General features: G+C 40.6%; 1 non-coding gene across 1 annotated transcript; it reads left to right on the forward strand.

Annotated features, from left to right (window-relative positions):
* Positions 1-9,908: 9,908 nt before the first annotated feature.
* Positions 9,909-9,990, forward strand: trnal-uaa (transfer RNA leucine (anticodon UAA)). Its single transcript has one exon. It is a non-coding gene; the product is annotated as a tRNA-Leu (tRNA).
* The last annotated feature ends 822 nt before the right edge of the window (positions 9,991-10,812 follow it).

Consider the following 10,812-nt stretch of genomic DNA (forward strand, 5'->3'; position numbering starts at 1 on the left):
ATACAGCCACTACTGGTGATAAACAGATGGATAACTGTCTCCTTCCGTTATGTTCCCTAATTATTTTCACTTTCTCTATTTCAGTTTCAGTTTCTCGATTTCATGATTATGCTCGTATTCGTAATTTCATCTATCTCCAACTTTCCCTCATTCGAACTTTCTCTCTTTCTTTCTCTCTCTCTCTCTCTCTTTCTCTCTCTCTCTCTCTCTGTGCCGTTTGTCACAGGACGTTTAATGTTTCTGATTTTAACCATTTATGGATTAATCAGTATTTCCCTCGAATACTTGTCTCAAGTCACCATCCTGTGTGACATTTCTGAGTAAACATGTAAGAGATGCGTTGTCCTTGAACATGAACAAGTAGCTCACTCACTGTCAATGGACGTCTGACTCGAAATCCATAGTGATTGATCCAATCACCCAACAATGGATTGCAAAGGTTCACAAAGGTGGCTCACCACAACATTACAACATCTGAGTAATCCCTTTCATTAGTACAAAATGAGGGGAGAACAGTGGTGGGACCTGGGGATCTCTATCTATATTTTCGGAAGGTGAATAGGTACAGTTGAAGCATTTGTTAAGAAGCACGAACATCTCTCTGACTAAACAGCTTTCTCCTCATTCCACTTCTCGGTGTCCAGCTGATAACCTTGCAATTATAATTCCACTTACTGACCGACCAACAAGTGGAAACAAAGTATTCTACTTTACCTTGTCAAAGTTGTTCATAATTTCGAACAAGTGAATAATTCACCTCATCTCTATTCCGAGGATAATCCAATTTCTCCTATATTTCCTTCCGTCTAAAATCTCACATCCTCGGTCGATGGTACACGCTGTTGCTACTCAGTATTTGCAGAGGAGGGAGTGGATGGTTGTTGATTTGTTGTCAATCACTTACACGTTTGGACACAGTGAGAAACTCACTGTCTTTGAAAGTGTGAAATGGAAACTCCTTGAAAATAGGTCCCCACCTATGATGGAACAGCCGTGACCCTGTTAGCAGACCTATTCCAGAAATTGCATTCAGTGATCGGCAGAGAGTGGTTATTGGGTTCCACATCAGAAAAGTGCGTTATTTTAAAGATAACTTCCTATTATTATCGTTCATTTGTATCTATCCCTTTCCCATGTAATTGGTGTGCAAAAGCTTCTTTTCAATAAATAGTAGCACCCTTCTGCCAGAATATTCTGCACACCACCAATTGTGCAATGGGCTGTGGATGGCAGCTATTGTGGCGAACCAGGGCTAAATTGGACAAGATGACCGCTTGGGCTTTTGCAGCTTACGCTAATGGCTGAAATGGTCTGACATTTACGAACAGCAGACGGTCACAGTTAAACTTGTTGTCTTCAGCTGGATATACTGATTATATTAAGTTTTCCTCGACAAACTCCAATACATGAATTCAGACAGCAAAGATTATACGCAGAAGGAAACATTAGGCAAGTTAATCAGCTGTCTGTAAATAGACAGTTCTCACTACTTCAGCATTCTCATAAGGGACATTTTTGTCAGGCCAAGTTTAGCCACTGCCTCATGTTTGATATATAGTTAAAAAAGCAGGAGGAAAAGTATATTGCTACAGTGTTCTGGATTATAAAGGTAAGTGTAGAATTAGAAATGCAAACAAGAAATTACTGTGAAAAGGTTAGTTGCATTCATAAAGGAAAAGTTTATCAGCGAAAAACAGGATCAATGTATTGTTAGAAAAGATAAAGTAATGAATGGTCCAAATACAAATTCTGCAAAAAAATAAAGAACATTGGCGCAGGAAGGGAACAGAAGAAGCCACGATTGGGGAAACATTGACAATTAAAATTTAAAATCAGATGAAGATATTTCGAACAAATTCTTACATCCAAAGAATTAAGGGAACATGACAAAGAGAAATTAGAAAGTCGAGAACGACATGTCGTTGTTGGTGAAATCTAAATAAGCTTATTTTAATAGTTTGGTAAAGTTGTAAAGTGCGTGAATTTCACTCTTTCAGTGAAATACGAATAGATGTTTTATTTATTAAGAAAAGGTAATTAGAAATAGAAAGTACTTAGAGTGGTAACAAATAAGATTAATCGAAAGAAGGAACTTTATTTTAAATTCCATTTACAGCTTGTGAGGATTCTGGGTTATCCAAGATGGAGGACGGGAAAAATTAAATGTAACAGCTGCTCCTATTTTGATGTGTTTTCGGTGCTGGAGGTGATTTTCTTGAATTCCATGAGCAGCAAGTACTGTTTTATATGCTGTTGCAATTGTTTGGGAACTTTGGAGAAAAACAAAGTCAAACAACGGCACTTTGAAAAGGGGGAAAGACAGACAAAGGCAGCGAACACGTGGTGTGTAAGGAGAGACGAAAGAAACCGACATTGCTGACTGACATAACAGTGAATCTGCGCAGTTACTTCCTTCGCTGTCTGAATTCATGTATTGGAGTGTGTCGAGGAAAACTTAACAAACAGCGAAATTGGCAACTGATCTTGGAGCACCTTGTTTGGGAGAGGTTACAGCATAGAAATAGATAAGTCTATTATTTCAAGTATAGCCTTACTGTAAATATATAATATTGAGAAGAGTGGGTTTTTCTTGATTATATGCTTTTATTGGATGTGTCTGTTGATTACATTTGAAAAATATAAGGCAAAAGTATTAAGTTGACCTAGTGCGAGAAAATAAGATGGTGCTATGCTGTGTGAATAGATTGGAAGTAGCAAAGTGGCCTTTAGTCAGGTGATATCCTGTTCTTGTCAGATGTGGGAGTTTCAGAAGAGTTTACAGTTTACTGAGGATTATAGCTGCAATAAATATCAATTAATGCGAATCCTGTCAGACAGAATGGATTGGTTGGAGCGACAGTTACAGGCAATGAGGAATTTATAAGAGCTTGAGGTGTGATGGATGGCAGTTAGAAGAAGGGAGAAAAGCCTTAGATGAGTTAACTCCAAGCAAGGGAGGAGGGATAGGCAGGTAGTCTTCTGTGGCTAATCCAATTTCAAACAAGTATGCTGTTTTGGAAAATATAGGAGGTGATGCACTTTCAGGGGAATTTAGCACGAAAACACAAGTTTCTGCTATCAAGGCAGGCGATAATGTAATGAGGGCTACGTCGGGTTCCAACTGATCGATCGTTTTAGGGGACACTCTAGTCAGAAGGACAGACAGACATATCTGCGTCCAACTGCGAAAAATCAGAAAAGTGTGTTGCCTCCCTGCTGTCAGGATCAAGGATGTGACAGACAGGATGCAAAATGCTCTCAAAGAGGAGAGGGACCAGCAGAAGGTCATTGCACACATCGGTTAGAACGACTTAGGAAGGGAAAAGAATGACATTCTGAAGGTAGAATTTAGAGAGTTAGGCAAGAATTTCAAAATGAGGTCCTAGAGGGGAGTAATCTCTGTATTCCTCCTGGTGGGATGAGCTAGTGGGGGTCGGAATAGTAGGATAGAGCAGATGAAGCGTGCCTAAGAAGCTGGTTTATGGAAGAAGGGTTCATATTTTTGGACCATTGGAATCTGTACAAGAAGAATGGATTGTGCCTGAATTGGAAGGGGTCTAATGTACTGGCAGGGAGATTTCCTAAAATGGCTCGGGAGAATTCAAGCTCGAAAGGGGTGGGGTGGGAACCAGGGAGAGATTGAGGAATGATAACAATCTGAGACTGGAACAATGGAGAAAAGCAGCAAGTCAATCAGCGAAGGCAGACATGAACAAAGCAGAGAACAAGGTAGTACTGATCAATTAAACATCATTTATTTCAATGCAAGGGGTCTAACAGGGAAGTCAATTGAACTCCGGGCATGGCTACGAACATGGACTGCGATATCACAGCAATTACAGAAACATGGTTCAGTGATGTACATGAATGGCAGCTGAATGTTGTAGGATACAAATGCTATAGTAGGATAGAAAGGGAGGCAAGAGAGGAGGGGGAGTGGCGTTTTTCATAAGGGATAGCATTGTAGCTGTACTTAGGGGGGATGTTCCCAGAAAGACAACCAGCGAAACCATTTGCATGGAACTGAGAAATAAGAAGGGAATGATCACCTTGTTGGGATTGTATTATAGGCTGCATACTAATCAGCGGGAAACTGAGAAACAAATGTGTAACAATATTTCAGTTATCTGCAAGATTAATAGGGTGGTTATTGTAGGGAATTTGAACTGTCCAAACATAGACTGGAATTGCCATCGTGTTCAGAGTTTAGATGGAGACAGGTGAATGACTGTGGAGTTTGCACATTCTCCCCCTATCTGTGTGGGTTTCCTCCGGGTTTTCCAGATTCATCCCACAGTCCAAAAATGTGCACGTTGGGTGAATTGTCCATGCTACATTACCCATAGTGTTAGGTGAGAGGGTAAATTTAGGGGAATGGGTCTGGGTGGGTTGCGCTTTTGCGGGTCGGTGTGTACTTGTTGGGCCGGAGGGCCTGTTTCCACACTGTAAGTAATCTAATCTAACAAAATGTTCTGAGGCAGTATGTGAATGCACCTACCAGAGAAAGTGCAGAACTTGACCTACTCTTGGGAAATAAGGCAGGGCAGGTGACTGAGTTGTCAGTGGGGGTACACTTTGGGATCAGCGACCATAGTTCTGTTGGTTTAAAACAGTAATAGAAAAGGATCAACCAGATCAAACAGTTGGAATTGTAATTTGGAGGAAGGCTAATTTTGTCGGCATTAAGCAAGAACTTAAAAAGCTGATTGGGTTGCAGGTACCGGGATGGCTGGAAAATGGGAAGTCTTCAGAAATGAGAAAACGGGAGTCCAAAAACAGTATATTCCTGTTAGGTTGAAAGAAAAGGTCTGTAGGTGTCGGGAATGCTGAGTGACTAGAGACATTGAGGGTTTAGTGAAGAAAAAGAAGGAAGCAGGCATCACGTACAGACAGTAGCGATCGAGTGAATCCATGAAAGAGTACAAAGGCAGCAGGAATACACTTGAGAGGGAAATCAGAATGGCAAAAAGGGGACATGAGATCGATTTGTCAAATAGAGTTTAGGAGAATCCAAAAGTTTTTTTATAAATACATTAATGAAGAAAGCGAAACTATGGAGCGAACTGGGCCACACAAAAATCAGCAAGGCAGCCTTAGTGTGGAGCTGAAGGATATTGGAAAGATAGTAAACGATTATTTGCATCCGTGTTTATTGTGGAGAAGGACATGGACGATACAGAATGTGGCCGAATAGATGGCGACATCCTGAAAAATGTCCATATTACAGTGGACGAAATGCTGGATATTTTGAAACGCATGAAGTTGAACAAATCCCCAGGACCTGATTAGGTGGACACCAGAGCTCTGTGGGAAGCTACGGAAGTGATTACTGTGCCCCTTGGTGAGATATTTGTATTATCGATGCGCACAGGTGAGGTGCCAGAAAAGTGGCAGTGAGCGAACGTGGCGCCATTTTTGAAAGGTGGTAAGGACAAGCCAGAGAACGACAAACCAGATAGGCTTACGTCGCTGGTGGGCAAATTGTTGGAGGGAACCCTGAGGGACAGGATTTACATATATTGGAAATGCAAGGACTTATTTGGGATAATCAACATTGCTTTGTCCTTGGTAAATCATATCTCACAAATATGATTGAGTTTTTTTGAAGACGTAATGAAAAGGATCGATGAGGGCAGAGCGGTGGACGCGATCTCTCTGGACTTAAATAAGGCATTCGACAAGGTTTCCCACAGGACACTGGTCAGCAAAGTTAAATCTCATAGAATGCAGGGAGAACTAGCCATTTAGTGCAGGACTGGCTGGAAGATAAAGAAAGATGGTGGTGGTGGAGAGTTGTTTTTTGAACTGGAGGCCTGTGATCAGTGGTGTGCCACAAGACCCGCCTGCTGGGTCCACTACATTTCGTCATTGAGGTAAATGATTTCGAAATTAAAACAGGAGCTATAGTTACTAAGATTGCAGATGACACCAAAAGTGGGAGTGCAGTGGATAGCGAAGAAGGTTACGTCAGATTGCAACGTGATCTTGATCAGATGGGCCAATGGAATGAGGAGTGGCAGATGGAGTTAACTTAGAGAAACGTGAGATGCTACATTTTGAGAAAGCAAATATTAGCAGGACTTCTACACTTAATGGCAAGTTCCTAGGGAGTGTTGCTGAACAAAGAGACCATGAAGTGCAGGTTCAGAGCTCTTTGATTGTAGAGTTGAAAGTAGGAGAGTGTAGATGACGTTTGGTATGCTTTCCTTTATGGGTCAGGGCACTGAGTATGGGAAGTGAGAGGTCATGTCGCTGCTGGACAGAATGTCGGATGGGCCATTTTTGGTATATTGCGTGCAATTCTGGTCTCCTTCCTATCTGAAGGATCTTGTGAAACTTGTAAGGGTTCAGAAAAGATTTATAAGTCGATTATAAATATATACAAGTGCTGGAGAGTTAGAGCTATAGGGGGAGGCTGAAAGATTGGGGCTGGTATCTCTGGAGAATCGAATGCTGAGGGATGTCCTCATAGAGCCTTATATAATCATGAGGGTCATGGATAGGATAAGCAGACAAATTAATTTCCCTGTGTTGGGAGAAGTCCGGAACTAGATGGCATCGTTCTAGGTTGAGAGGGTAAAGATATAAAACAGGCCGAAGGGGTAACATTTTTCACAGAGGGGGTGGTGCGTGTATGTAATGAGCTGATAGAGGAAGTGGCGGAGGCACGTATAATTGCAACATTTAAAAGGCATCTGGATGGGTATGTGAATAGGGATCTTGGCCAAGTGCTGGCAAACGGAATTAGGTTAGGTTGAGATATCTGGTCGGCATGGACTAGATGGTCCGAAGTGTCAATTTCCGTGCTGTACATCTCTATGACTATCAAAAATATATGGTCATATCTGAATCCTTCAAACATGATTTGAAACGCTTTCTTACAGGTAAATAAGGAGAAATAAGGATTTGATTGGAATGGCATCTCCAAAGTAAATATGTGTAAAATCTCCAAGCTCTTGTCAAGATTTACCCCACCATATACGGACAGATCATAGACATGCAGAAGAAAACAACTGGTGTATGAATTCATAAATTAACATGACATAAATAAAAATATCAACAAATCAAGTCATAGGAAACGTGTCACTTCCATTGATCTTTTGAATTGAGAGAACTTCTCATTCCATACGAGATGCATTCCATGATGTGGGACAAGATTGTTACTGATGATTTCTGTATCCGTGGACAAGATTTCCTTCTGATGAATATTTCACTCAATTCTCCCCTTTGTAAGAAATCAGATCGGACGTGTGCATGGGTTGTTCTCACATTGACGACTGTATTCAGTGTGTTTCATGTTAGACAGTTCACAGCGTACTATTACCCCCTACAAGATATTCAGGAAACGCAATTTCCTCGTTATGTCTTATCAGTCCCCTAATCTTGCAGAAAGGACTGTTCATACAGTAAAATTCATGAGTTGTCAAATGTAAAGAAACATTCCAAGACGTTCAGATAGATATGTTAATGTAAGTGTTGCTGCTGTAAGCAATGTTTTACCTCACTTGCAAAATCTAATGTATGATTCAGTGATCCACTGAAGGAAAAAATGGTACAAGATCACGATCAACATGTCTGTGGACAATTAGCACAATGTAAACTAGGATTATGGGTAAAAGTTTAAGATTTTCAAACAAGTATGTGTTTGTGAAAAATATCCTATGTCATTGTGTGCAGTCACGGTCATGTCATATTTTAATCAGCTACAGTCAATTCCTGAAAAGAAATAAGCAACATGTTCAAACTACTTGTCATCCACCACCTGTCAGAAGGATAATCATTTGGATACTGAAGTTTCCATGCCAAAAGTTGAACAGAAATTTACAACAAATGTAACACTTTTCAATTAGTACATAGCAAACAGCACAGAACAGGGTGAAGCTACAGAGACAAGTTGTGATAAAAATAGAAGGGCTAGATCTGGTCTTGTTACGTACCCAACAATCCATAATCTAATTGTGGAGATAACGTATTTCAGTGAACTATTGCACATATTATCAGAAAAAGGTTTCCATTCTTTAAAGGAAAAAAAGTAGGACTTTGCGATATTGAACAGACTCCATCGCAATCCCAAGAAGTGCAGCTCAGGTGAAATGGCCATGCAAAATTGTCAATAGTTTTCAGGGATGCATCGGTTTAGGTTCATTAATCAGAGGTAAATATAGGATAAGATTGCAGGGGAATGGGACTCGGTGCGATAGTCTTCGGAGGGCTGATGTGGACTGGTTGGGCCCAATGACCTGCTTCCACACAAAAAGAATTCTATGACTCTATGACTGTACGTAGCAGAGGTCGTAAACTGCAGTTGCGTTTGAGAGTGGTTGTTGTTTGATCTCAGCCTGAAGACACACAGAGAGAGGGGCTCTTCTCAATTCAACCGGAACTTTATATTAAAGTTTATTTGAAAAAAAACTTGATAACAATTGATTGAAATTAATATCCTTCCCAATTAGCCATTCTCAAATTTGTACAAAAGCTGGAAGAGTTCTTTGTGAGAAACGGCAATTTAATATATTGGTAAATAATGCAATGCAGCTGGAGAGTATTAAGGCTGTCAGAAGCTTTATAGGCCCCAAGCGCTGGTGGGGAGTTATCTGGCAGGTACAATTTCAATTTGGTTGCACCTGGGGCTGTTTCTAGAGATTTCCATTATTGACTGCATTTTTCTTGGTATGAATGTTCACATTAGGGGAATTTGTCTAACAATGGGTACCAATGTTGCAGCAACTACTGTAACGCGGATGGAAATAAAATGTTGTATTTCACTGGGGACCCCAGAGCATTATTGACTATACTGGCCCCCAATTAAGAGGAAAACCGCACCCCAATACAACAGCTTTGGGATAGTTTCTGGCCTCTCACATACGTGGTAATAGAATACCGAAGGAGTGAAGGAAAACGGGGCTAACGACTCCTCTTGACATTTCTGCCTACAACAGATGCTCCTTGGTTTTGGTTTTGAGCTTCTCGCGTGTTACTGAAGATGCACTCATCCAGGCAAATGAATACTTTGGATTAAGAGGCTAGACATCAGGCAGTCAGCTGGTGAATTAAGTGCTATAGAATGCATGAACCGCTTAACAACATGTGAAAACCAAAAGTTAATATTATTAATTCAGTATAACGTTGGATCAATGAAAACGCCTGGAGTTTCTGGACAGCATGGAAGTGCAACTGAGTGTCGTGGAGAAAGGACTGGATTCTCTCTTTGAAAATTATAGATCTGATTTACACAGGAGATGTGTCAATTCATAAAATCACGTGAGACCCAGTCCATTTTTATCGGCCTTTTATAGCTCATCTCCTTATCGAACCTATTTTATGAGAATAGTGAAGGGATATTTCAGCATATTTTTCAACTGATTTCTAAAAATAGACTGTGTCACAGCATAAATAAGAGTGTTAGTGCAGCAGCTCAAGACCTTCAGCATGGAAACTATTTTATTTAAAAGGATAGATATCCCAAATGATACATCACTGACTAAATGCAATCACTTCCACAGTGAATACATCAGTAAAGTTGACAAGAAAAATATAAAATTAGCCGAGAGCACAAATAGTTAAATGATAGATTTTCTTCGACACACCATTTCTGGATCTGTGTTACTCTCCCCACTTCTGTGGACCTGGAGTCTCCTGCGGGCTCAACTGGTTGTTAAAATGTGTCTGAGGTGAAAGTGTTCAGAGCAGAATCAAGACAAATGGAACGCATCGGGTCAGAATGTAATGTAGAAAATCGATTATTGTTCAGAACAATGTCTTGACAGTGGCAGCTTCCGTACCACAAAACCAGCGATCAGTCTGAAGAGTATACGTGCTTTTATACATGAAATACCAGCCAATGATCTTCAAGCAGCTCGGGGCAGTCAGCATTCACAAAACCAAATATGCTGACATGCTGCTACAGTGGTAGCATGGCCGAGCGGTCTAAGGCGCTGGATTTAAGTTCCAGTCTCTTCAGAGACGTGGGTTCGAATCCCACTGCTACCAGGTTGATTCTGCTGCACGGTATGATACCCTGCAGACATATGATGGGTTGAATGACTTGTTTTAGCAATCGGATTCTATGAGGCTCCGGAGTCACTTTAGAATAAAAACAATACTTTAAATACTCAGTGTGCATCTACAAATATTTGCCATACCCTTATGTAGATAATCCTCAGCTCTGGAAATACTAACATATTGGCTTCACAGTGCACTCACTCTGTAAAGACACAGAGAGCTCAGGAATGAGTTAAAGAGAGGTAAATTATATTTCCGCATACTTTGCTGAATTTTGTTGTGAAGTTTCTACGTTAATCACAACGTTCCCTGATGTCTATTTTTATGAAAATTGAGAGAAAGGGGTGCTGTTGAATAGACATTTTAGTGAAATAACGACACTGACTCTGAGCAACAGGCTCTTTAAATGGGAAATAGCGCCGAAAACATTTCGGGATTCAAAAGGAAATATCATATGTAGTGAAGATAAATGTGCTTAACAAATGGTTTAACTCACCTCAGCGCCTCTGGGAGAATTGACAGGTATAGATCCCAGTTTCCGTCACCTGACCCACATCAACAAACTAAGCGAACGCTAATTGATGGTCTATATCTCAGATCAACCAGCTTTCTATTGCACAGTTTAAATTTCACGAATCCTTGCAGTTGATTCTAAGATAACTTCAATGGGTGCATTTCCGAAGGGAACACCCCTCCAGATCAGATTCTCACAGACGAATTTAAAGTTCAACGAAAGCCTGGCAGCTAACTGACAATCTGGATCAATGCATGTATTGTCAACAGGAAGACCCTGACTTGTCAGATTCACAT

This window comes from Chiloscyllium plagiosum, unplaced genomic scaffold (assembly GCF_037043375.1).
Source record: "Chiloscyllium plagiosum isolate Xiang-an unplaced genomic scaffold, Cpla_swu_hap1 HiC_scaffold_41, whole genome shotgun sequence".
Classification (NCBI taxonomy): Eukaryota; Metazoa; Chordata; class Chondrichthyes; order Orectolobiformes; family Hemiscylliidae; genus Chiloscyllium; species Chiloscyllium plagiosum.